This window comes from Zingiber officinale, chromosome 9A, assembly GCF_018446385.1.
Source record: "Zingiber officinale cultivar Zhangliang chromosome 9A, Zo_v1.1, whole genome shotgun sequence".
Classification (NCBI taxonomy): Eukaryota; Viridiplantae; Streptophyta; class Magnoliopsida; order Zingiberales; family Zingiberaceae; genus Zingiber; species Zingiber officinale.
Genome location: NC_056002.1, coordinates 108,405,269 through 108,411,698, shown reverse-complemented (window position 1 = coordinate 108,411,698; position 6,430 = coordinate 108,405,269). Strand labels below are relative to the sequence as shown.

The 6,430-nt window shown below is 42.8% G+C and overlaps 1 long non-coding RNA gene across 1 annotated transcript; it reads left to right on the top strand.

Moving 5' to 3' along the window:
- The first annotated feature begins 429 nt into the window (after positions 1 to 429).
- LOC122021832 lies at positions 430 to 1,720 on the top strand. Its single transcript, XR_006122651.1, has 5 exons — positions 430 to 683; positions 748 to 925; positions 1,012 to 1,117; positions 1,205 to 1,275; positions 1,638 to 1,720. It is a non-coding gene; the product is annotated as an uncharacterized LOC122021832 (long non-coding RNA).
- The last annotated feature ends 4,710 nt before the right edge of the window (positions 1,721 to 6,430 follow it).

Genomic DNA, 6,430 nt, shown 5'->3' with positions numbered 1-6,430 from the left:
TAACCCACAGAGTCATCCTTCAGGGTTGGAGATACGTTCATATTACTTGGATGATTGGCATATGAGTATGTTGATTGGTAGTTACCTTGGAGGAGGGTCCCTGAGTTTACCAGTAAATTTGGGGACCAAATTTTTATTAGTGGGGGAGAATGTAAGATACCGTAAAATTAAATAATAAATGTTATTAGACGAAAAATCTTATTGGATTTTTCAGGAATTTTTAGAAATTTTTAGAAATTTTTCGAAAATTAAATGGAGTCTGTATGACTTGTTTTGAGGGGATGGATTGGGGTACAGTGGAAGCCTGTTTGGAATACCCAATTAAAGTGGGATTTGATTGAGGAATTAACTTAGGTTTTAATTACCAAACCTAAGTTATATATTTTAATTAAATCTAATTTTTCTCTCTTCTACTAATTCTTCCCCCAACTTCTTCCCCGATTCATTTCGTCCCGAGCTTACCAGCGACCGACGATTTCGCCTCTTCTCTCGGTGTCGCTGGTGAGGAGTCGATCTGGAGCATTGAGGAGGGAAGGCAAGCTACAAGCGTTCCTCTTCTTCCTCTCCCCCTCGATTTCTCCTTGCAGACTACCGACGCTGATGGAGGGCGGTTCTGCTTCGAGAATCTCAGTCTCACCGCGTCACTCGAGCGTCGTCAGAGGACGGTGGCTGGAATCTTGAAGGTACCATCGTTGTTCAAGCGTTCCTTGGTGGAGTGATCGTGATCGGTTGTTGCTCGGCTTCTAGGGCACGGTGGAGCTAGGGCACGACGGAGCTAGGGCATAGCGGGGAGGAGTTGATTTGTGTCATCCTCGGCTGATCGAGCCCTTTCTCTTCTCCTATACGATCTGCTCACTAGAGGGAATTTCGGATTATTATCAGCTGAAACGCAGCATGCGACACCAACTGTAGGCGTCCGATTGAGGTAAGGAGTTGCTGGGGAAGATCTTGTAGATGCAAGGATCGGTTCTATTGATTTCCAATTATGATATTCCTACTATTTTGGACCAGGAGAAGGCATTGGATCAGCTAGTGATGGTTTTTCTTGAGCAGATCCTTATCTTCTTCATTCTTGCGTCATATTGAGGTTTTGGTTTCAGATCTGGGTTTGTTTGAGGTGAGTGTTGCTTTGTTTGTTAGGAGTCCAACAAATTCAATGTTGTGAAATTGTTTCCTGGACTGATCTTGGGCTGAATTGATGTAGGAATTCTTGGTGGTTGTGTGCATAGGTTAGTAGAGGGCTGTTGAGCTATTGGATTTGTTGCCTCCCTCAAGGTAAGTGTGTTTCTTCTGATCTATTATTGATCTGTTTTGTTAGGATTGCTAATGGTTATTTGATTTTGTCTAATTTAGATTACAAAGAAGCATGTGGAAGGATTATGAATAGGGATGATGGTGTTAGGTTTAGTAGTAAATGAGTTACTAATTATAGATGTGAATTGGAGGAGAAAATGATTTTTGTGGATTGAGGATTATTGGAATTGTAGGATGATGTATTGAGTTTTGATTAGTAATTAATTTGTGGGGATTAAGGAATTATGTTAATCATTTCGATTAGGGCTTCCCTAATTAGATTTGGGAGTTTATTTAGCTATTTGCTACCTATGTAATTAGCTAAGTATATTATGTGATCACAGGATTTTGTTTCAAGGCGAGCGTCTCGACGGGGGATTGGTTTATTTGATACGGTCGATAGATAAAGGCGGGTATTTCTTCCTTGGCCTCTATGTAGATTTTCTTGTACTTAGTGCATGGTTATTATTGGATAAATTAGGCTGCTTTATCTTATATCATGATCGGTTGCTGTTTTTCCTGCATGATACTTATGTTTGACCCTTGTGATGATCTATTTAATTCATATACAGTCTCCACTCTTGATATCTATTCTGTTGTGATTACACGTGTAGAGTATGTATTGTAGGGATTGTCGGGTTGTTGGTATTCCCATGCTGATTGAGTATATGATGTGGACTGTACATAGGTGGGTATGAGTCATCTTGTTGACCGTGCATTTACATGTGGTGTGTACATACGTATTTGTCATGTACTTTTGGAGGAGTTGTGTTGATTGTATGTTTGGGGTATATACACATGTCTGCTGTGTTTTAACTAGAGGATACATGTTGATTGTACTTATATTTTGTGTACATGTGTCTGGTGGGATTATTGGAGATTTTTGGTTGATTATACATGTGTAGTGTGTACATATGTTTGGTGGGATACGTGGAGGTATCATGACAATTATACTCGTGTTGGAGGTATTTATGAGGTTTGGGGTGTTGCATGGATGATGATTATATATATATCATGTTCATCATTCATTGCATCTGATGACCATTGTCTCCCTTGTGGTTGAGAGACTCATCGGTTTGGTTTAACGCCGCACACTCGGCCACTCATGGGTAGTGGTAGCTGGAGCAGTTGCCGCTTGTCCTGTCGTGCCACCCGGTCACGAGGTTTAGTGAGATCCGGCGTTGTGAGCAGTAAGGGACCCTGATGCTATGTAGTTAGATAACTACTTAGCATTCCGTCTGCCTCAGCTGCTTTATAGCAGTTTGGAGTATGAGGCTTGTACGGTTGTCACGGACCTAAGCCTCTCGGCCATACTGGGGTCGTGGTGTCTGGAGAGGTGTCGGGGGTGACCATGGAGCATGCATACGCAGTTATTATTCTTGCATTTGATGCGCGGTGCATCTGCATTTGCATACATGCCTAGTAGATACTAGTTGCATGTGATTATGATATGTTACACTTGTTTGAGATATGATTGTTGCATATGGTTGTCATGCTGCATACATGTCATTTATTTTACATATATATGCACTCGTATTTATATTGCACAGGTGTCACGGGTATATCTGTTGCAGATCCGGTGAGTTTACTGATCATTGTACCATATGTTGATTCCAGATTTGGTATGTATCTGTCATTATGTTAGTTGTGGTTTGTACGGTTTATATGTAACGACCCGCCTTCTACTAACTAGGCTGTAAGGCCGATCGCTACAGTTATGCTGAGCTAACTGTGCGGAAAAGTGATCTAATTTAAATTTTAGTTGCTAACTGATAACTATTCTTGGTTCTACATGTACTGAAGGATGTACTCTAGGGAATACCAGGTGTATCCTACATCCCCTATGAACTAGAAGCTGATCTACTAAGTTTCTGGGTCGAAACTGAACTTCCCAATCGATCCAGACTGAACTGGGCCGATTGCTCTCTGTTGGATCGATCCATGGATCGATCCAGACTGCTACTGTGCTCGGGTGATAATCTGGATCGATCGGCTGATCGATCCAGACTCACTGATCGATCCAGTGATCGATCCAGCGTGCTTCTGTGCACGGGACTTTATTTGGATCGATCGGCTGATCGATCCAACACAGGTCAATCGATCTAATGATCGATCAAAAACCTTTCTGTTCGTGGGGGATAGCTTGGGTCGATCGACCGATCGATCCAGAGGCCTTCTGTTCGCGACACAATGTGACTGGATCGATCGGATGATCGATCCAGAAGCCTTCTGTTCGCGGAATCAGCCCCCAATCGATCCATGGATCGATCGGGGACCCCAGATCGATCCACGGATCGATCGGAGTTTCTGATTTCGCACTGAAACTCTGATTTCAGCAGATTTCGTGCCAAAATCGGTGAAACAACTCCACAAATGCTAATAACTATTCTATCATGCATTGGGCAACATTCAAGACATAATATAATGCATGTTCACTAGTTCATACCATTAACCATACTAGAATGCGAAGCATAAGGGAAAGAGAACAAGACTTTAATAACTAGACTTGCTACAAGTTCTAATGCGTAGTAAAATAAAACTAGATCCCTAGGATCTTTATTCCAGTTCCTGCCACACACATCCTCATCTGCACTGACATCCAGCCTCCACTGCTAGTCCATCTTTCCTTTACCTTTGTCTGCAGTATAAGGGAAAGAAGTATCTATAAGCTTTCGCTTAGTAAGAAACCATCTACCTCACTAAATCATGCATACGATGCAAATATGATTTTAAATCATGCTGTTTGAAAGGATATGCTAAGTATACTGACTAGGCTAAACATGGCATGGCATGTGATCATACAAGCGTAGCAATCAAGAACTGAACATAAGCTATCATACTTGCAAAAATAGAGCTGAGCATGAAAACTGAAACTGAAAACAAATCATGGAACTGAACTAAACTGATCATGATCCGTACTAAACTAACTGAGCTGGTACCGAAACTAAGCTGAACTCACATAACTGATTGTGAATTTGAAAAGCTATACATATAATAAGTGAAAATACTAAACATGCTGCTGATGGGCCCTGGCAACTGTACTTGCTATGCGCGCATCCCTATCCAAACCTGGGGTTGCAAGTTTCGAATCTAGTAGGGTTTACTAGGTTAGCTAAACCTAGGGACGACTATGGGAGTCCAGCCCAGTGTGCCACTGCTGAAAGTAAAATACTGAATGCTATATACTTATTTTGCTGAATCTAGGTTATCTGAACCTAGAACTAGGTTGTCTGAACCTAGAGGCGACTGTGGGAGCCCATCCATTGGACTGTAGTCCTACATAAGTTGAATTAAACTAATTTGCTGTTTTAAATGCTTCTAGTGCATTTAATAAGTTATTTAAACTGTCTATTTCTGAGCTAGACATTTAATCGAGCCCCTAGGATGCTCTAACTCTTCTCCCTATTAGGGAGACCACCTCTAGGCACCCGACAACATCTAACCTCCTATCTGAAGAGGGAAGACGTGCCTAGCCCATCTAGAGGTGCTCAACTAAATCCCTAATATGCGAAGAGAGTTAAATACACCCTAGATATCGATAAAAATCCGCATACATCCCAACTAAAGCATAAAACTCGAACGGAAGCTATTATACTGCAGGTGAGGGGTTTCTTACATTGTGTGCTAGATTTCTTACAAATCTAATCGCTAGAAATTCCGGTGGAGACGACTTCTCGACGATTCGCTCGCGTCCACGTGTTCTACTCGCGGAGGGGAACGTCCTTGTGCTGAAATCGTCGCCGGAAAGTGACCTTGGGACCCTAGGGATGGAACCCTAGTTCTCCTTGTGGTTGGCGCCGAAAGAGGGAGGAGAGGGTGAGGTGTTCGGCGTGAGGGTTTGGAGGGGAAGAGGTTGCCGAACCAAACTCCAAAATAACCCAAACCAACTTAAGTTTTTAATTTATATTAAGTGGGTAACTAGGCCCAACTCCAATATAAATATAAATGTTTCCCTTTTCTTTCAGCACGGCCCTGCTGGGTTCACCGGTTACTAACATTATCCCAAAGCCATAGGTCTCGGGTTCAATCCCCGCTTAGGCTATCTTGCTTTTCTAATTATTTTTGCTACTTCCGCTACTCTAAAAATTCCGGAAAAATACCTAATAATTCCAGAATAATTACACTATATTTCTAAAATAGTTTTGAGAATTTTTGGGCGTTACAATCCCCCATACCTTATAAAAAGTTCGTCCTCGAACTTAGAACAATTCTGGGTACTTCTTTCTCATGCTGGCTTCTGTCTCCCAAGATGCCTCTTCTGCTGTGTGACTGTGCCAAATGACTTTGACTAATGGTACTTCCTTGTTCCGTAATTTCTTAACTGTCCGGTCTATTATCTGAATAGGCCAACTATCATAGCTGAGGTCTTCGCGGATCTGTACCGACTGGGGCTCAATCACCTGGGTGGCATCTGGGGTATGCTTCTTCAGCATAGAGACATGAAATACGTTGTGAACAGCTGACATTTCCTGGGGTAGCTCTAGCTCATATGCTACCTTGCCCACTCTTCTGCTGATAAGGTATGGTCCCACATATCTGGGGCTAAGCTTGCCCTTCTTCCCAAAACGCATCACTCCCTTCATGGGAGCTACTCTGAGGAACACTGTATCCCCAACTGAAAACTCTAAGGGTCTGCGCCGTGTATCAGCATAGCTTTTCTGGCGGCTCTGAGCTGTCTCTATCCTCTGGCGGATCTGCTGTATAGCTGCTGTGGTATCTGCTACTAGATCTGTCTGAAGTTCTAGTTCTTTCTGTTCACCACTCTCATACCAGCAGATTGGAGATCTACACCTCCGCCCATAGAGAGCCTCATAAGGTGCCATGCCGATAGTAGCCTGATAACTGTTGTTGTATGCAAATTCTGCTAAGCTCAGATATTTGCACCAACTTCCCTTGAAGTCTAGGGCGCACTCTCGGAGCATATCTTCGAGTACCTGATTTACTCGCTCTGTCTGACTATCTGTCTGCGGATGGAATGCTGTGCTGAACTTTAACTTTGTGCCCAATGCTGACTGTACACACTCCCAGAAGTGTGATGTGAACCTGCTGTCTCTGTCTGAAATGATGGTTCGTGGGACTCCATGTAGCCTGACAATCTCCTGAAGATACAATTGAGCTAGCTTCTCCATGGAGTAGG